This window comes from Protopterus annectens, chromosome 13.part0 (assembly GCF_019279795.1).
Source record: "Protopterus annectens isolate FY-2018-M chromosome 13.part0, PAN1.0, whole genome shotgun sequence".
NCBI lineage: Eukaryota > Metazoa > Chordata > Ceratodontiformes > Protopteridae > Protopterus > Protopterus annectens.
This window is the reverse complement of record NC_056747.1, coordinates 975,079,981-975,102,174: the sequence shown is the minus strand read 5'-3', so window position 1 is coordinate 975,102,174 and position 22,194 is coordinate 975,079,981.

The following is a 22,194-nucleotide window of genomic DNA, read 5'->3' as shown; positions in this document are numbered from 1 at the left end:
GGGCCAGCAATTCAGAAACCCTTCTTGCAGAGGTAATGGCCAATAAAAAAGCAGTCTTCCATGATAAATATTTCAACTCAGCAGTAGCTGCAGGCTCAAAAGGTTGTAGAGTGAGTTTCTCCAACACAAAATTGAGATCCCAAGCAGGAGTAGGAGCTCTTCGTGGGGGTCTGATATTCTTTGCCCCTCTAAGAAATTGCTTGAACAAAGGATGAGAAAACAATGGCGGGTCACAGTCATAGTGAGCTGAAATTGCTGCAGCATGAACTTTAATAGAAGAGAAGGACAAACCTTTGTCCAGTAACTCAGTAAGATATTGAAGAGCCACACTTAAATTAGGCTCAGAAACATCAAAATCCTTTGCTGTACTCCAAAAGAAAAATCTCTTCCATTTATCCGCGTACACTTTCCTTGTACTAGGCCGTCTAGCTTCCAAAATCACATTCAAAACTTGTTGTGGAAGTTGAGACCCTTTATGGTTCAAAACAGAATATGCCAGGCTGTCAGGTGAAGAGAGTGAAGTTTGACATTGAGCAAATGGCCGTCTTCCTGTGACAACAGGTGTGGAACCGATGGCAAAGGCCATGGAGGCTTCCGGACTAGACTTCTCAGTAATGGGTACCAGTGCTGTCGAGGCCAATCTGGAGCTATTAAAATCATCCTTGGCTTGTCCTGTCTGACCTTCAGAAGTACCTTTGGGAGGAGAGGCAGAGGTGGAAAGGCATACACATGAAGATTGCTCCAATTGAAAGAAAGAGCATCCACTTTCCAAGCTGTGAGATGAAACCTTTTTGTGCAAAACTTTGGCAGCTGATGGTTTAGTGGAGAAGCGAACAGATCTATGTCTGGAGTTCCCCATGACACTGTCAATTTCTGAAATACATGAGGATCCAATTTCCACTCGTGGGGATCCATAATTCGTCTGCTCAACACATCTGCTAAGGAGTTCTGTGCTCCTGGCAGAAACCTTGCCTGAAGATTGAGCTGTAAACTGAGAGCAGTCTCCCACAAAATCATTGTTTGCCTGCATAGAGGATAAGAATGCGTTCCCCCTTGCTTGTTGATGTACCACATGACAGTTGTGTTGTCTGTTAGAATCAACACCTGTCCTGGAAGAAGGAATTCCTTGAAAGCTATTAATGCAAACTGGACTGCTAACATCTCCTTCATGTTGATATGTAGATGTTGTAGTCTGACAGGCCACTTGTTTTGTATCCATTTTCCATTCAGATGAGCTCCCCAAGCTTTGTCTGAGGCATCTGTCGTTAAAATCTGACTTGCCTCTGGCCGGGTCACAGAGAGTCCCTTGTTTAGGTGACATTCCTGAGCCCACCACAAAAATTCCTTCTGAATGCAAGGTATTATTGGAATGACAGTGTCCAGATCCTGGCAGTGCTGTGTCCATACATTTTTGAGATACCATTGTAGCTTCCTCATATGCAGTTTGGCATTGGGAAGCACCAGAATACAAGATGCCATGAACCCTAAGGCTTGAAGGACTGTCCTTGCAGTCAGCCCGGACTGATGAGATAGTTGACGGAAGTAAAGGGATAGACTCCTTTGTTTGTCCGGGGTTAAAAAGGCCATCTGGGCTGCTGTATTCAGTCTCACACCCAGAAAGCACATGTCTTGAGAGGGTACTAGACTGGACTTTATTTCGTTCACAGAATACCCTAGGCATCTTAGCACTGCTATCACATACTCTAAATGACGAAGAAGCTCTCCCTTTCCTTGAGCCAGAATCAGGCAATCGTCCAAATAAGGATAGATCTGTATCCCTTTTAGTCTGAAGAAAGCTATTACTGGAGCCAGAACTTTCGTGAACATTCTGGGCGCAGTAGATAAGCCAAAGGGCAATGCAGAGAACTGATAGTGAGAAGTCCCAGCTCGAAAACGCAGATACTTTCTGCAACTGAGTCTGATAGGAACATGAAGGTAAGCCTCCTTGAGATCCAAAGTTACCATCCAATGATCTTTGCCCAGCAGAGGTAAAAGCTGCTGCAACGTCAACATTTTGAACTTGGGAATGTCCAGATAAGTGTTGAGGATAGATAAATCCAAAATTGGTCTCCACGTGTTCCCCTTCTTTGGTACTAGGAACAGGCGAGAATAAAATCCTAGGCCCACTTCTGGCAGAGGGACCGGCTGTATGGCCCCTAGTTGGAGCAACAGAGAAACCTGTCTGTGAGCCTCTATTCTTTGTTGAGGAGGAACGTCTGGCATGCCTTTGAAAGGAGGCAAGGTATGGAAATAAAACCTGTAGCCGTGGTGTATGATATCCAATACCCATTTGTCCTGGGTAATTAAATTCCAATTTCCTTTGAAGAGTGCCAACCTTCCTCCCAAAGGTGCTGCCAGACGAGCAGGCTCTGGCAGCTGAAAAGGTAGGACATTGGGTCTGTTTACGAAAGGACTGACCCCTGCCCTCACCCGAAGCCTGTGCAGGAGAACTCCCTGTTCTAGGCCGGAAAGAGCCCTGAGCTCTGCCCTTACCACGTCTAGATCTACCCCTAGACTGGGAATCATAAGAAGGATATGTCCACCCCTTAGTAGGCCAATTTCTACTAAACTTTGGAGGCTGGACTTGCAAAAAATCTTTAACAGTCTGCATAGACTTAGCCTTGTCTTCCATTTTCTTTAAGACTGTCTCAACAGGAGGCCCAAACAATACGTCAGATTGTAAAGGAGCATCTAAAATCCTTGTTTTAACATGTTCAGACAAATTCTGATCCCTCAGCCAGGCGTGCCTGCGAAGAACAGTCCCAGTGGCAGCCACCCTAGACGAGGCCTGTACAGCATCAAAACCACATTGCAAAGAATGCTTACCCACCTGTTCAGAAACATGGATTACATCTTGCAACTCTTTACAATCAATACCAACTGCCAGAGCATCAACCGTAGACTTCAATTGTGAAAGGAGATAGTTTTGGTATTTTAACATGTGAAACTGGCAATTCAGAGCCCTCATAGCAAGAGTGGAAGAAGTATAAACTTTCTTTCCCCATCTATCCAAGGCCCTAGCCTCCTTATCTGTAGGAACCGGATTCTTAACAACAGAAGCCTTAACACCTTTAGGCCCCTGGCTAACAGTTTCTGGGTCTGCCCTAGGACTTTTAAAAAGATACTTGTGAACGTCAGGCACCCTGTAATACCTATCCGGTTTAACAGGAGCAGGAGGCAAAGAATCAGGATTAAGAGAAGCCTCTGTAAAAACATCCTCCACTACATCCAAAACAGGAGGTATAGCCAAAGGCCTATGCTGGGGTAAAAACAGAAATTCCCTAAGCCTTTTCCTGGAATCAGAGAAGTCCTGACCGTCCCACTTAAAATGCTCCCTCATGGAATGAAGAGTTTCTGAAAAAGAAAAATCCTCAGGAGGAGTAGCAGAAGGAGTAGAATCATCCACATCAGAATCAGAATAAGGAGAGTACTCCTGCAAGTCTTCAGTCAAGACTCTGAAACATCTGAAGCTTGCTCTAGACCCCCCAGCTCAGGCTCCACCCTAGGTCTCTTAGCAGGAGGGGGCATAGAACCCCTAATCAAAGTAATCAAATCTTTTGCCATTTTAAGCATATGCTTCTTGGGCATAGTACCTGAAGAGCTAGGGGTAACACCAACTGAAGCTAAACCTGGCCTGCCTCTGGGAGAAGCCTTAGTAACAGAAGGAGAAGGCCTAACCACCTTAGGAAGGGAGGGGAGTATAGTAACCTGAGAAGCCCCCTCAGCCTGACTTGCCTTCTGAGAGGCCACATCTTGCAATAATAAAGTTTCACTCTGTGAACACAAAGAAATCTCCGGTGGAGCCACCGGCTCCACCGACACCTCTAAAGAACCGGCGTCCGGCACAGATGGTTCTTCTAGCCTAGGCTTAACTGTCTTGTCCTTGCGCTTCTTCGAGGAAGCGGGCGTCGGAGCATCCGACGGCATTTTATAATTGCACCGCTTCCCAAAGACTAACCTTGCACAATCCAACCTTCTCTTTATAGTGCGTTTATTAAATCTAGCACAAGAGCGACAGCCAACAACGTCGTGCTCAGGCCCTAAGCAAGGAATACACAAAGTATGATAATCTCTATGCAGTATCTGTTTCCCACAAGAAACGCAATTATTAACTTTTTCTGACATCCGGTAAATGACTGAGGCAAGAAAAAACAAAAATATTCCCCAACGGGGTACTTAGCCAACTTTGAACTCGGTCTGAAACTTCTAAATAGAAAAATCTCAGAACGCCAACCGGCACTTGCAATGCTACTTCTGCATCGGACCATGCGGCAAAAAAGACTGAGGATATGACGCCGGTCATGCGCATTTATACCATGACGTCCTGACGTCAGTTAAATGCGCCCTGACCGACGTCAGCCTTATACTTTGATATTCGGGCCGACCGTGGACAGCGGACTACCCAAGTGTTAGGACTGCAGCAATGTGAGATGAAGAACATCAAACAGTATTTCTACAGTACAGGCACCAGGAAATTTGTGTTTAAACTTAAAAATTGGGTAAAGCATTCTAAAAACAATGTTCCAGAAAAAATTGGGTAAAGCATTCTAAAAACAATGTTCCAGAAATGTTAATTTAAATTTCAGTCTTATTAGTTCAGCAATGTTACATATTTCTAGATACAAATTGGTTAAAACACAGAAGCAAATTGTAATGGGTAAAGTAGCAGACACAGTTTTTAATGAGTCACAGTATAAATCAATGTTTATAGAAACAACAGTATATTCAGCCTCTAAGGTCAGTATTGTTTCAGACTTAACATGCAAATTGCAACAAATTCTAGTTTACAGTCTTCAGAAATCTGTATAAATGCTACATCACATGTAATTCAAAATGCAGAGTTAATGTTGCAGTATTACAAATACAGATGGGACCACAGCTAGTATATGTAACATGCAGATTTCAGGACAGAACACAGAGCAGACATTTTCAGTATCTCAAGTTAATATTGTTCCAAATACAAATGTTCAGAATGTAACAAATTCTAGTTTGTTGTTTTCAGAAACCAGTGCAAATATTGCACTGGGGGGAGATAAAAGAGATCAGAGTGCAGATTTTGATCATTTTGATAAAGTAAACCTCCTGGAAAATATGGACCTATGGCAGCTCTTCCAATATCCCAATAGTGACTTGGGACAATATAGAGTAAGGCTTAATATGCTTGCCTTAACTGTCTATTTTTCAAGTTCTGGATTGGCCCATAAATGTTTTAAGAGAACTGAATTAAACCACAAAAAACAGAAGTGAAGATTCTTCAATGTTTCTTTAATTATATTAGGAGAGGTACTTCAGTCTAATATGCAGAAAGCCATTGCAGTGCAGTCTATAGAAGTCTGGCACAGACACTCAAAAGATTGATTGCAGAAATCAGGTCAAATGTCCTGCATTCCAGAAACTATAGGAAGCAGGACTGCCTGCCATTCAGGAGGAAAGGAACAATTCTGAGTACATAAACTATGTACCGTATAATGAGTGTAGACTCTATGGAAATATAATTCAGTCTATTTCAGTTTATTGTTATTTGAGACAGTAAGATTTGATTTCAATATTGTTAACATCTACCTCCACTGTATGCTGCTACTACATAATAAATCACAATTATCAGACTTAACTGTGTACATACTTTTATTCTGAAAGATACAAGAAGATTTGGCACATAAAGAAAAAAAACTGAGATATTTGGCACATGTTCATCACAGTTCTGGGCAATTAAAGATAAAGGCATTCACTCCAGTTATTTCCAGAACTTCCAGTATCCTATAGTTCTTAGATCTCCATGGATGTTTAAAAGAAAAAAATGTAGTCCCCTGCTGCAGCCTGCAAGACAAGATGAAATATTCATTGCTAAAGGAAAACTTTCCAGTATATTCGGTGTTTTCATAAAATTTGTTATTAGATTGGCTAGGAGATAATTTTCTCTGAAAGCATTCACCATTTTCCCAAAGTAGATAATGTTCTCTGAAAGCATTCAAGGGCTTTCCCAAGGTAGTTAATATTCTCTGAAAACATTCAGTTTTTTTCCCAGCTGGGAGAGCTATAAAGGTAATACAAAAATAATCACTACTTAGTAGAAGCGCAGGCTGCACCATGCGTCTTATCATGGATGACCTTTCTTTTAGGTTAACTGAAGTCTATGAATGTGGCTGTCAGTTTGGGACTTTTGTTTCCATTGGGAGGGTAAAACTTCAATATTTGAAGGTGTACATAGTTTTGTGTGTTAGTATTAGCTTAGTAGGTTCTAGGGGGTATTGGGGTCTGTTTGTTGTTTTGTTTGAGGGCTTTCAATAAAACAAAAAGTTTTATAAAGATTTGACATAGGTTCAGATGTACAGGACAAGAAACAACTGTCTAAAAGTTCAACCTGCCAAACAGTGTATACATGTAACACAAAAGCTGGCACTAGACATTTAACAAAAAAAGTGTTATACATAAAAGGTGGGAATAATACTTTTTAATACAGTGAGGCTTTCTTTAATGTGTTAAATGTAAATGGCCTCACAGATAAATACAAACAAGAAAGAGTAGTAAACTGTAGTAAAAATGTAGAGTGGAAATAACTATGTTACAGAAGACACACTTAGAACTGAACTTGTGAATTTGATAAATAAAGATTTTTAGGATGGTTATACAGCAGAATACCTGGGGCAGATGAAAAGAGGAATACTTATATTAATTGCAAGAGGAGCACCAACAGTGATAGAAGAAGAAAAGATAATAATGTCAGATTTGTAGTGCTAAGCGGGCTACTGGCAAAGGAGGAGGATTACACTGGCATGTATTTACATTCCACCTAAAACTGCTATAATGGAGCTTAAGAAAATACTGGGAGAAATGATCAGTTTTCAGCAAAGAGTATTACTTATAGGTGGGGACTGGAATTTGATTTGCAGCAGTGAAGGTGTGTCTGGGGGGCCCAGAAGGGAAATATAACAAAGGAGGGTAAATTTTTGAAGAAATTTATGAAAATGTTTGACATGGAAGATGTGAATTCAGTAATAGGAGTGAAGTGAATTTACATATTGGTGCCCAAGATTAAGGCAGGGGTCTTAGTCCAGATATTCACTGATGCAAAAGTAAGAGAAAACTTATCAGTTCTAACAATATTATGATCTGTGTACTTTTATACCCCCCTAAAACCCTAAGATTACAGCCTATTAACTTAAACATACTTTTGTACAGTAAAACTTCACTTAACCAGCACCCATGGGAATTGGTATATGCTGGACAAGTGTAGTTTTCTGTTGCTTGAGAGCTGCTTTGCAATTTTTGATTGGCTCATATACCAGCATATGAGCCAATCAAAAATGCCACTTGCTTAGGAGTGCTGGTTGCTTGAGTTCCAATTAATGGAGACTCGACTGTATAACTTTTTGCCTCTTTTTGCACTTCAATGCCTACATTTCTTAATACTAAAAAAGAAGAAAGAAAAAAGAAAAGAAAGCATCTATTTACTTTAGTAACTTCATCACATATAAGAACAAATAAAATACTATAAAACATGCAATTTATATTGTGAAAAGGTGCACAGAAGTACTGTTAAGAACAGAAACTGTTTTATTTAGTTTCCTTTTTCTTTCTTCTTCCCTCCCCTCAGTGTCCTTCCAAATATTAATGCTATGAAGTGAGGAAAATGCTTTTCAGTTCTCCACAAGTTTAATAAAGTCAACAAAAGCCCACTCTTGCCACTTTTTCTTATACAGCTATATTTAGGAAGTGTGACTGATGCTTTGCAGTCTCATATTTATTCACTAATTTCTGGGTTGCTGGTGTTCTTCCTGTTCATGTCCATCTCCCATCTCCAAATTCCATCTCAATTCCAAGGTATTTCTGATTCTTCTGGTCAATTCCTGGGCTCTTCTTTGTCTCTCAAGCATTTTCCTTTGAAATGGTAGAAAGATTTCACTGACAAAGTCTCTGTACATGCTTTATTATTAGAAGAATAAGAAGCAGAGTTCCCTTCTGTTTGATGGCTCAGTTTTTGTTGGATAAACTTTTGTATTTCCTCCTTAGCCTATTCTACCTCTAAAAATAACTTTGATACACCAAGAAAAATATTCTGAAGACAGCTGGATTAGCAGCTTGAATCTCATACCTTCCCTGTGACATTCCCTGATTACCAGAATAAATTTCTCTTCTGCCTAGTGTACAGTGAATAAAAAAATTCCACAAACAGTCTACTGTCTCCAAGTTTTAATACTTTGTCATTTGCCACAGTTCTGTCAGTATTAACTCTTTCTGCTGGTAGATTTGTATCTTTATTAATACAGGTCTTGGCTGCTCTCTCATGGCCATATTTGGGACATACACATGGTCTGTCATTTCAATTAACAGTTCCTGCTGTGGAATATCAGTCCAGTTGCTTATTTTTGCCTTCATAAAATTAATACAGTCTGTTCCGTCTAGTATTTCTGGTACAGCAGAAAATCTCAGATTTTTCCTGCATGCTGTGTCCTCTAATTCTAAGCTTTTTTGAAACATTTCTTCTTGAGCGGTCCCATACTCAGCCAGCCTTTTTTTTATTTCAACCTCTGATTTTTTTTTGCAGTTTTATCAGCTCATCTGAATGTCTGTGTAGAGCTTCTTCCATTTTTTCTAGCCTTTTGCTACTTGAGTTGATATAGTCCTTCAGTGTTTCATTTATTTTAATCAGCTCTGAGCACATCTGACTTTTTTCCCCTTTAGGTTACTGGAAGACATGTCTTGCACCAAAGTTGGAGCTTGAACTGCTTTTTGTTGAACAGCTACAGGGTTCTTCCTAGTCAGTTTTCACCTTTTCTAGTTGATTTTCTTTCAGGCTCCCTTAATTTCTTCTTTGTTGGCATTCAGGCAGTGTACTTAATAGCCAGTAACTGAATATACAGAACATGGCAAAGTTCTGGACCTTGTTTTTTAGTTTCTTGGTTCCATCTCAATTCCAAGGTATTCCTGATTCTTCTGGTCAATTCCTGTGCTCTTCTTTGTCTCTCGAGCATTTTCATTTGAAATAGTGGAAAGATTTCACTGACAAAGTCTCTGCACATGCTTTATTATTAGAAGAATAAGAAGCAGAGTTCCCTTCTGTTTGATGGCTAAATTTTTGTTGGATAAACTTTTGTATTTCCTCCTTAGCCTATTCTGCCTCTAAAAATAACTTTGAAACACCAGGAAAAATATTCTGAAGACAGCTATATTAGCAGCTTGAATCTCATACCTTCCTTGTGACATTCCCTGATTACCAGAATAAATTTCTCTTCTGCCTGGTGTACAGTGAATAAAACATTTCCACAAAAACTCTACTGTCTCCAAGTTTTAATATTTTGCCATTTGCCACAGTTTTGTCAGTATTAACTCTTTCTGTTATTAGATTTGTATCTTTATTAATACAGGTCTTGGCTGCTTTCTCGTGGCCATATTTGGGACATACACATGGTGTGTCCTTTCAATTAACAGTTTCTGCTGTGGAATACCAGTCCAGTTGTTTATTTGTGCCTTCATAAAATTAATACAGTCTGTTCCTTCTACTTTTTCTGGTACAGCAGAAAATCTCAAATTTTTCCTGCATGCTGTGTCCTCTAATTCTACACTTTTTGAAACATCTCTTCTTGAGCAGTCCCATACTCAGCCAGCCTTTTCTTTATTTCAACCTCTGATTTTTTTGCAGTTTTATCAGCTCATCTGAATATCTGTGTAAAGCTTCTTCCATTTTTTCTAGCCTTTTGTTACTTGAGTTGATATAGTCATTCAGTGTTTCATTTATTTTAAGCAGCTCTGAGCACATTTTACTTTTTTTCCCTTTAGATTACTGGAAGCCATGTCTTGCACCAAAGTTGGAGCTTGAACTGCTTTTTGTTGAACAGCTACAGGGTTCTTCCTAGTCAGTTTTCACCTTTTCTAGTTGATTTTCATTCAGGCTCCCTTAATTTCTTATTTGCTGGCATTCAGGTAGTGTACATAATAGCCAGTAACTGAATATATTGAACATGGCAGAGTACTGGCCCTTGTTTTTCAGTTTCTTGTTCACACTGGGAGAGCAGAGGTTAAGCTGTTGATAAGTGTGCAGCCATCTTGAAAAGCCAGTTGTGTGTGTTTATTAATGACATCTGTGCTTTCCATCATCCATCTGTCAATCCATTTTCTAAACTACTTATCTTGCCGAGAGTCATGGTATTAAAAGATTGAACAAAGCAGACCAGACTTCTTTATCCCCAATAGTCTTCAGCTCCTCCTGAAATATACTAAGGTATTCCCAGATCAGCGGACAGACATAACCTCCCCAGCATATTCCAAGTCTGCTTCAAGACTTCCTCCTAGTGGGCTGTGCCTGGTACACCTTCTATGGCAGTCATCCAGAAGGCATCTTCTCTAGTGCCTTTTTTAGGCAAGGTTCAAATGACAAATTCACCACCATAACAGGTACAAGCAAGCAAAATCTGAGGGTACTGCTACTCAATGCTAGAAGTCTAAACCTCAAAATGCACTCACTCGAGGCACTCCTTAAAATGGAGAACACTGACATCTGTGCAGTGACAGAGACCTGGTTCAAAGCTCCAGAGAGCACCCCTGCATTACCAGGCTTCAATTCATACCACACCTTTCGGCCACCTAACCCAGAAAGAAGCACTAAAGGCGGAGGCGTGTCCATATTTATTAAGGATATCCACACCTCCAGGCTAGTTGCACAGCATAATGCATCCGAGATTATCCAAGCAACTAACTCTGGGCAAGAACGCAATCCAAATTGTAGCTTGCTACAGACCCCCCATCATGCCCCAGGATTCACACTCCTCATTTCTTGATACACTGAAAAGTATCAGGGTACAACCCAACACCCTAATAATGGGTGATTTCAACTACCCCACCATTAACTGGGAAAACTATTCATGTACCAACTCTTTTGCTCAACATTTTCTAGAATTCATAATTTCCAATGCCTTGGATCAACTTATTCACACCCCCACCAGGGGCAGCAATATCCTAGACCTGGTCATTACCAACATGGGAAAGCGGTGTTCCACACCAGAGGTCACTTCCTCGTTGGTCAGATCCAACCACAAGCTAATCAGCCTAGACATCCACATCCCACCCCCAGCCCCAATTAGGGAAACCATCATAAAAAACTTCTCCAAAGCCAACTTCACAGTTCTTAAGACAGAAGTGGCAAACTTCATGACACCCATGCAGACGGACAATTGAGGTATGTCTGCCGAATCCTACACAAATGCACTTTATAAGCACTTACACGAGTGCATGGATCATGCTATCCCTAAAAGAACCAAGATGTTATCCTCCAAAAAAAGGAAGCCAATCTGGTGGTCCTCTGCCATAAACAAACTCTACAACAGAAAAAAGAAACTGTTGCAAAAAAAGAGTAAAATCCCATGACTGGAGGAACTCCCTAGTCAACCTCAGTAAGAAGCTGAGATCCCTCATAAAATCCTCCAAAGCTAGTTACGAAAACAAAATTGCCACTGACTCTAAAGACAACCACAAAGCATTCTATAGCTATGTCAAGAATCTAAATGGGAACACTAAGATCTGCTCTGAGTTACAGCACAATGGCACTAAATATACAGAACCAACTGATATTGCCAACATCCTAGCAGATAGGTTCAGTGCTAACTTTACCCCCCTCTCACCCCCTAGAGGGCCCATCTCTATACCGGAAGAATGCAAAGCTCCTATAATCACGGCTGCACAGGTAAAAAACACACTCTCCAAAGCCAAGAACACAGCATCCATGGGACCTGACAATATCCCAGGCTGCATTCTACACAAACTACAGAATGAACTGGCACCCTACCTATGTATCATGTTCAATCATAGCCTCACCTCAGGCTTTGTACCCACTGAATGGCACACCATGACGGTTATCCCACTCCACAAAGGGGAGCCACTATGGACCCCAGGAACTACCGCCCCATTAGCCTGACGAGCCTGGTCTGCAAGGCCATGGAACGTGTCATCATGGAACTCATAAACAAAGACATTGGTAATCTCCAAACTCTGGACCCTACCCAGTTTGGATTTGTAAAAGGCAGATCATATCTCCTAAACCTAAATGACTTCTTTGAAGCAGTTACCAAAGCCATAGATGAGGGTAAAATGGTTCACACAGCTTATCTAGATCTCGCCAAGGCTTTCTACACCATCCCCCACTCTGGAATTATAGATAAGCTCACTAAACTAGGTATAAATCCCTATGTCACAAGATGGTTTGCCAACTGGCTCATGGACAGAACCCACACTGTGAAAGTAGCGGATTCCAAATCCAGCATCAGACTAGTGACGAGTGGAGTACCACAGGGTTCAGTCCTGGGTCCTCTCCTGTTTGGTATCTACTTCTCTGAAGTGCAGGCCAACACAGAAGGTCTTTGGCTAACAAAGTTTGCAGATGACTGCAAACTAGGAGCCATAATCGAAACTCCTAATGATGTGGACAAACTACAAAAGGGCCTCACTGAGACAGATACCTGGTGTCAAAGCCATGGCCTGAAGCTCAATGCCAAAAAGTGTATTGTCATCCCCTTTGATAAAAACTTTGTACCCATGAACTACCACATAGCTGGTAGTCTACTTAATGCCAAAAATGTGATAAGAGACCTTGGGACACAGGTGGACAGTAGTCTCTCCTTTGATAATCACATCACCACAGTGGTCAGGAAATCCTTCTACGTGGCTCATCTCATCACAAAAGGATTCTCATCCAGAAAAAAAGAGGTCACTGTTCCCCTCTACTCATCACTCATTAGACCCATTATAGAGTACAATGCTCCTTTTGGTATGTACCTCACAAGTCATCTACAACAACTGGAAAGACCACAGAAATACCTCACAAAGAGGATTACTGGCCTCAAACAGATGCCCTATGCAGACCATCTCAAAAAACTACAGCTTTACTCCATCGCATATCGCCTACTCAGGGGCGATCGATGCCTAACATACAAAGCTATGTCAAACCCAGAGCTGTTGGACATGCTCCACTTAAAGAAATCCCAATCCCTCCGAGCTACATGCTCTAAGGACCTAAACCTTGTCACCACAATAAACAGAACATGCTGGAGGGATAGATTCCTGTCCCAGAGACTTCCCATACTCTGGAACAGACTACCTATCTATGTCAAACAGAGCTCCTCATTAGCACTCTTCAAGAAAAATCTTGATGATTGGATGGGAAATAGGAAATTCACCCCGGGGATCACTTCTGTGGCTCTGCTCGACAGAGGCACAGGAAAATAATTTTCTTGGGTGGCAAAAGCCAGGGTACATTTTTTGGCTAGGCTTGTATGGGCCCTAGAGCCAATAGCCTAGTACCTACCTATGAATCTATGGTACCCAACTACTTCAACTGGCTCCTCTCAACCCTGCTGAGCAGTTACTCTACTCAAAGATACTCCTGGTTTTCCAAGATCCTCAGTCTATCATCAAGAGTACCCACACTGTTCCCATAAAGCAATCTCATTTCCACTGCTTGTAACTATGATCTTATCTCTTTAGCCACTATTCAATATTCATGATCACAGGTGAGGATCAAGACATAGACTGAACAGCCACCTGAGAGCTTTGCCCTAAGACTCAGGCCTGGCTTCAACACCATAGTTCAATACAAGAATTGCAGTGGTTCTGTAGCTGCAGCCACCCATTGGTCCATCTCCTGATTCCCTCTACCCTCACTCAGGAACAAGACTGCAATACAGTTAAACTCCTCCACTTTCAGTAACTGTTCATCCTTACCGGCAACAGCAATTCACTCTTTCTGGGAAAGAACTATTACCTTAAATTTAGACACGTTGATTTTCATCCAAGCAACTTCATATTCAGCAGTAAATATGATGCTAGAGATCACTGACATGTGAGGTCAAGAGGACAATATCATCTGCAAACAACAGAGGTGCAACATACATACCCAAAATGAATACACCTTGATATCCTGTCTCTGAAGATCATGAACAGAAGAAGAAACAAGGCACACCCTTGCCAGAGTCTTGTGCTCACCCCAAATGTATTTTATTTAACATCAAGAATCTGGGTACAGACTTGTGCAAAGACAATTAGATGTGTTCTCCAGTTGCTCAATAAATAAATATTCATTTTCATGTGAGGAATGTTGTAAATTTGGAAGTAGTTGTATTCTTTTTTTCTATCGTTTTTTTGCCCCTGCATCTAATGACTATTACGCCAACCCAAATTGGACTTGAATCTATTTTTTCCCTAATGGAGCGATCACCCTCACATCCACTAGAATGAGAGTTGTCCACAGGGACTGTCATTTAGGTAGTCATGAGAGTTGCTTGTGTCCTCACTGGCATCCAAATAATGAGGTCACTTTTACTTATTACTTTTGTCTAACCCCACTCCCTAGGTGGAGGGATATGTGACCCACATCACCAAGCGATTCCATAATACAAGTGCAGTCTCCCATAGACTTGCTCACAGAAGGCTATTACCCATTGGTTGCTCAGTAGAGCACATGCACATTGTCAGGTCATAGCTCCCCACCACTTTCCTCCAAACAACTACTACAACCTGCTACTGACTTCACTCCCCTTCCACCATGATGGGCATATGCCCATCCTTGCTGTCATCTCCGTCAAGGGCCAAAATCACTAATATAACCTGAATTGCCCTAGCCACAGTCAGCTTTTTATCGCTGTATGCCACTGGTATGGCATAATCTGGAAGTATTTGTTTATTATTTACTACACATATAAAGCTACTACTTTTCATACCTAGAACTGGTAAAAAATAATGGAAAAAAGAAATCAGAAGAACATGATGAGAAAGGAGATGGAAGTAAACCAATTGTTGGAGATGAATGCAGGCAATATGACAAGTGGTGATCAGCTTATGGTGTTTATTTTATTTATTTACTTCATTTTCCAGGGTAGAATGCTGATCCACATGGAAGACTTTCAGCCTCAGCCCATGTAACCACCAAAACAAACAAGAAAAAAGACCACCTGATTCAAAATTACATTGTCCTAGTTTGTGTACATGTATTGGTTGCAAACTGAATTATTAGTAGAGTAAAATTTCATATTATTGGTAATTGTATGAGGTGGTGGTAGCCTGGGTGGAGAATTCACAAGTGAGAACAGATATTGATAGACTGATGTGCCTTGAGTCAAATAGATGGAAGTATTTAAACAAGAAACACAAAAGGAAAGTGGGAAGGATGCAGCTCAAACAGCAATATGCACAGAGAGAGAGAGAGACTGTGGTGATGGAATCTAATAACTCACATGCAAATGTTAAGACGTCCTGCACAAAATGAACCAGGATTTAAAAGCTAAATATAAACTTATTGTTACTGATTTCAATGGTATAGGAGGGGTAGAGTAAATGGCACACCAACTCATTAGGGGAACTGAACCTTCTAAAACCATTTGGCAACTTACAAGCTGACATTAAATGATCATGATCAGTTATTAGACAGCTGGCAAGCTGCCTAAATGTCAAATACTTTTTCTATGGTAGCTGCATTTTAAACATTTTATTTATTTATTGCCTTTGTATACAAGGAAGATCCGAATGGACAAAGCTCCTTTTCAGCAGAGCCACAGGGAGAAAAGCCCTACATCACATCCATTTAAAAAGTGAGCAGTAAAACTGTGCTATGTAACACTCAAAACTGCCTAACTTAATAGGTGATCACCATGTTACACATATTATACAGTATTTACAGCATATTAAGCTCAGGCACATCTACTGAATATAGTATATACAGCATGTAAAACTCACACACATCTATAGAACATTCAGCATTAGTTTAAAGTGTGTGTATATATACTTACACTGTAATTTTAATGCACGCATACGCACACACGCAGGCACACATGTGCACACACACACTCGCATCAAATAAGAACTACGCATATTTTATTCAAGCCGTTACATTCACTTGAAACCTGTAACCAAGAGATTACTATAATAAAAGTGTAAGAATTTTGTGCTATTTGTTTGATTTGACTGCATGAGGAGTTAACTTAGTAATGGATTTGTATAAGCCTAACAAGCTTTCAGAGTGTAATCAATTTTATTTTGTATATAAACTCAGACTAGTGCATGCTAGCTGTTTTTAATTCTTAATTTAATATAAACAGAGAACAATAGGTTTGCATAAGGAAAAATACATGTTGAGCCAGCTTATTTTCCACCTCCATCTTTGATACTGTTATATAGACCAGATGCAGATATAAAATAGTATAGTCCTACCTATTTTTTTATATAAAAGCAGTGGTTTGACATTTAGTAGTTTATAAGCTGACTAATAAGTGCCTGAGATCACATAATGACTGCTTCTAAACCATTAAACTTTCTTTAAAGGTTCGAGAGGTGGTACAAAATGGTAATGCTGTCCAGGGTACCAAATTCCTTTGCTAAAACTCTGACTAAGTTAAAGTTGTTAATTCAAACACAAGAGGACTTTGAAAACCAAGCATGACAGAGGGATGTTTACTGGGATGCCTAAAAAGAGGGAATGACTGTGATGTCTTTGTTCAAGAAAAAATGGCAAGGTTGATTCTGTGCAGATAAAATTTCAGACAGCTCATAGAATTTTTGTGCAGGCTGGACTGGCAGAGATGGAATAACCAAGACATAATAGTCATCTTTGAAAGTTAAATGTAAAAGATTAGATTTGTTTTTTTGTTTTTGCTTTGGTGTCCATGGAAGATTTTTACAATCGGTAACAAGTGTACTTTTATAATATTAGTCCATTTACTAGATGACAAAGGGTGCATTTTGGATGCTTAAAAAAGAATGTTAATTGAGAAAGAAGCAGTTTCATATGGTTTATCTAGCTGCTTTCTGGGTGTACTTTCCTGGTAGATTTGAAGACTTTTACAGATTCTCAGGATGCATTACAAGTCCTCTACTAGTATGACTCCAGGGGTCAAGACACACTGCAAAGGCTTACAACAGTGAAGCTAAGGGGTCACTAGGCAGCAAACTTTTCTGTTTTGAACAAGATGCAAACACTTAGTATATCTGCTCTGGATGTGGAGTTGATGGCTTTTAGAACACATATTATGCAGAGACAGAAATCCATACATATCAGAGCATAGCAAGCTGAGTGAAATGAAGACGGACATTGTGTATTTATTTTTTACTCCAAATCAATGGATGAATCTGTCACACTGCGAACTGTTTGTCTTCCAGTGTAATCCATTAATAGTCTGGTATTAAAGCAAACATCGGAAATGGTAAGTTATAAGCATTTGAATGAGCCTTCCCTTATCCACAATACAACTTGTGTCAAATTGGTAGTGAAATTATTATCTGACCAGGCAAAAATTGGCTTCATGAAAAATACAAAGATTGCTGGGTTACCATGGATAAATGGAGTTCTTTCAAATACTTCAAACTGGTTTCATTTGGATGATTAGGAGAGGGAGTTAATGAGGAACCTAGCAATTTTATGTTATTATCACTGGATAACAAAATAAGCGAGTCTGTCTGGTATACTGGGTCATATAGTTTTGTATGGAATCCTGACTGATATATTTTTCAAATTTATGATTGTTATTTAATTGATATTTGCTGTAAATAGTTCTGTATTATTTTCAGTTTAGGTGGTGAATTTGTTACTGGCATGCTTAAATTTGAAGGAGGAAATTAAAAGTCAAAATATGATGAATGAAGTATGTTAAGTTAAAACGAAGAACAGAGTATCCCTTTATATATGGAGTGTTAGACTATGAATACATTCAAAAAAAAGGGGAGATGAATTTTGCAATATGGAATATTGATAGGGATACTAATCCAGTCAAGAAATATAAGTGTTTGGTAATATGGAGTGTTAATCGGTTAACTAAACCAGTCAAGAAAACTAAGTTTTACTTTTTTATAACATGGAATTTAATGGGATAACTAATCTAGTCAAGATAATTAAAGCCTTTACTTCTCTTAAAGGATTAAGATAGTTGCACTACAAAAAACATGTTTGAATGGGCAGGAGTGTAATATACTCATAAAGGGATATTGGCTTTTGGGAACATCATCTTTATTTGCTGGGGACAGGAAATGATGAGTAGCCCTTTTGCTGTTAAGAATGTGTTCCTTGTAAATGTTGATGTTTTGATGGATGCAAATGGATGTTTTGTGAGAGTCAAGAACTATACAGGAGCTACTTACATTACAATGTACAGCATAACTTTACCTCTAATGATAATACAGATAGAATGTTGTAGAATAACTAGTGGGATGATAGTCCACCAAGAGTGGATTGCTATATTTAGGAACTGAAATGTGTTCACAAGTGAGTCAGAGGTTAGAAGAGAACACATGGCTCATCATGAGTCAAGGATTGGAAGATATGTGGTAACATGGTAACATAAAGGAACACAACACTTTCTTACCTGTATTTCCAGCATTAAGCAAGAATCAAAGCAATGTATGTGATACTCTTATAGATGCAACTCAAAATCATTAATATATAAAATTTATGTCACCACTGATCAGCTATACATAGCTGATGAAGAAAGATTGCATCTGATAGTGTTATCACATCATGGTCCTTTAGAGGATATTATGGATGTGCAAATATCTGTTGAAACAAGAGATGTGTGTTATTTATTGTAAATAGTTAACAGAAAGCAAAAGTATTGCTAATATGGTGAAAAAGGGAGTGGCCGCCCAGGGTGCAAAGCGGTGCGAGATATGATCAGCAGTGCTAATGGTGTGGTAGTGTAGTATCAGTATTCAGAAATTAACTGAGATCATAAAGAGACAAGTGTGGTGAAAGCTTTTCGCTTTGTGTGCATGGCAGTGTAGCATCTGAACTGTAGCAAGCTGCTCGTTACATTTGTAACATGTGGTTTGATAGGGTCTGTTTTGGTTTGTCAGCTTTTTAAATTGTCAAAATTCATATGATCGAGACCACATGATCAGCAATTTAAAGTATCAACAAACAACTATGGAAAAGAGAGGGAATTGCACCAAGATCATGGTAGAGTGGAGATCATGGTATGTCCCCTTTTTCCCAATTGAAGTGCGATCTCAGAATTTATATATATAATTAGCAGGGGGTGTGGGAGTGCAGGGGGCTTGTCCCCTGCAAAAATGGTATTTATTTCTGCAGTTGTTTGACAATATTTTAAATTGATGATCATATGGTCTTGACCATATGAATTTCAAAAATTTAAAAATTCAGCAAACTAAAACAGATCCAGTTTGGTACAGTAAGAGCCTTTTTTGTCCTCAGCTTTGAGAGGACCTTTTTGTTGCTCATTTACTTGAGAATAATAAGAAGAATCTCCTTCTATTTGATAGCTCACTCTTTGTTGGACAAACTTTTGAATTTCCTCCTTAGCATGTTCTGCATCAAGAATGACTTTGACCATTCAGAAAAAAAAGTATTCTGACGATAGCAGGATACAGCAGCTTGAATATCACACCTGCTTCTCAACATTCCCTGATTGCTGGAATAAATTTACTCCTGTTCTGCCTGGTGTGCACTGAGTAATCATGTTCCACAAACACTGTGCTGTCTCCAACTTTTATTACTTTGTCCTTCTGCCACAGCTGTGTCAGAATCAACTCTTTCTACTGGTAGGATTGCATCTTTACTATTAGGGGTCTTGGTTGCTTTCTCATGGTCCAGTTTGGAGGATACAAACAATGTGCCCTTTCAACTAAAAACTCCTGCTGTGGAATACCAGCCCATTTGCTTATTTGAACTTTTCATAAAATTAATACAGTCTGTGGTACAGCAGAAAATCTCAAGTTTTCCCTACGTACTCTGTTCTCTAATTCTACCATATTTTGAAATATGTCTTCTTGAGCAATCTTGTATTTAGTTGGCCTTTTCTTCATTTCTATGCCTGATTTCTAAAATTTTCTCAGCTCATGAGAATATCTTTTTAAAGCTGCTTCAATTTTCCCCAACCTTTTGTTATTTGAAGTGATATACTCCTTCAACGTTTAATTTATTTTAATCAGCTCTGAGCAAATTTGACTTATTTTTTCCTCTAGATCACTGGAAGTCATGTCTTGCACCAAAGCTGGAGCTTGAACTGCTTTTTGCTGAACATCTGTAGGATTCTTCCCAGACAGTGTTTTCTTCTCAACTTTTGTGGTTGATTTTCTTTCAGATTCTCTGAATTTCTTCTTTGCTGGCATCCAGGTAGTGTGCTTACTGGCCAGTAACTGAAATTTACCCAAAAAGTAAAATTCACTGGCGCTGTTTTCTGTGTTTCTGTTTTCACACTGGGAGAGCTGAAGTTAAGCTGTTACTCAGTGTGCAACCATCTTGGAAGTCCCCAAGCATCCACTTCTCTGATGTAAAAGCCAATACCAAAGGGCTCTGGTTAAGTTTGCAGATGACTGCAAGCTAGGAACAGTCACTGAATCCCCAAATGATTTAACAATCCTGCAAGAAGGTTTGTACCAAATAAATAACTGGTGCCAAAATCATGGACTGAAACTAAATGCCAAAAATGCATTATTATATCCTGTGGGAAGTCATCTATCCCAGGAAACGACCACATTGATAATTTGCTCCTATGAGTTGACCCAGTTGTTTGGGATTTGGGAACTTATGTGGGCAGTGACCTAACTTTCGACCAATATATGACCATTGGGTCCTTTTATATTGCCCAGTTTATAAACAAAGGGATTGTGTCTAGATCTAGAGATATCATTGTCCTCTTTTACACAGCACTCATTAGGCCAATCATTGAATATAATATGCCCTTTGGCATGTATCTGTCCAGACACATGCAACAACTGAAATACCCACAGAGATACCTTACTGAAAGGATACAAGATCTAAACAATATGTTTTACATGGACTGACTCAAAACTCTGCCATTATACTTGATATCTTACACACTGCTAAAATGTAACCTGTGTCTGGCATACAAGGCATCCTCTAACCCAATACTGATGGATTTACTGCACATCAGCACATTAAGTGGCATCAGAAATACTCAGTTTAGGGATCCAAACCTCTTATGCAACATCAACAGAATGGTTTGGAGGGGGAGGTTTATCTCACAGAGTATACTGCTTCTCTGGAACAGACTCTCCATCCATGTAATACAAAGCTCATCCCTGTCCTTATTCAAGTGCAACTTGGATCTATGGATGGGAAACAGAAAATTTACCTCAGGACTGCCTCCTGTACTATTAATGGATAGAGGGGGCTTGTTAGTGCTTTATCCCATGCATGGGTCCCCTCAAATTATCCAATGCAAAAAAACAGTGTACTTCAATTTAAAAAAATAAAACCAATACAAAGTCACTTAAAACTGCTAGTAAAACCTTTCGCCTCATAAGGCTTCCTCAGGTATAGTAAAACAAACAACACAAGTAACCCATTTAAATAGTATTTCAGTCACATGACAGCATCATCACTTACACTTCAATTAAACTTGTTTATGCAACTCTTTCAGCATAGGTTTTAAAGAGACATTGTCATTTAAACCTGGTAAAATGTGAGCCCTAAGGCACAAAATCCAATTCAACTCCTCTACTTCTGTCCTATCTTTAACATTCCCACCACAAATTGTGTAATTTACTACCTTAAGAACAGAAAATTTAAAGGTATGATTTACTCCTTTCTTTTGCTTTACTATTGAAATTGTGAAGTGCCTGCAGTCGAATGGCATGTATTCAAAAGGCACTTTTCCAATGGGCAGAATGATGAACCAGAAAACACCATCTACACTACAGTGAATGGGTAGTGTAGTATGATTATATGAGTTTGGCATTCTGAGTGGAGATCGCTGTTCAGTGAGGAAGAGGGAATGAACCCATTTCCTCACTATAGTGTGATCTGGAAGTTGGTATATATAATTTGCAGGGCGTGTGGGGCCACAGGGGGCTTTCCCCCCTGCACAATAGTGAAAGAAATGCACCATTGACTATAGAGTGTAATGGTACCTTAAGGTGCATAGCATGTGTGACTGACGTCACCTCCTGCTCTGTCGAATACATTGAACAATGGGTGTCGATGTATTCATTTTCGACTTGACTGCTTTTTCGATGGTACATATTCAACATTTCAGGCCAACATTGTGACCAGCCGACCAATGCAGTTTTGCAATTTCAATAGTAAACCTTCTCTTTCATGTGTTTATATAAAGCATCAGTTAACACTTCTCTCCTTATTTCAGATAGATGGTTGGAAATATGCTCATTAAACTTCTGATTTGTTTTTCCTACATAGTATGCTTAACATACCTTACATACAGCTAAATAGACTAAATTACATCT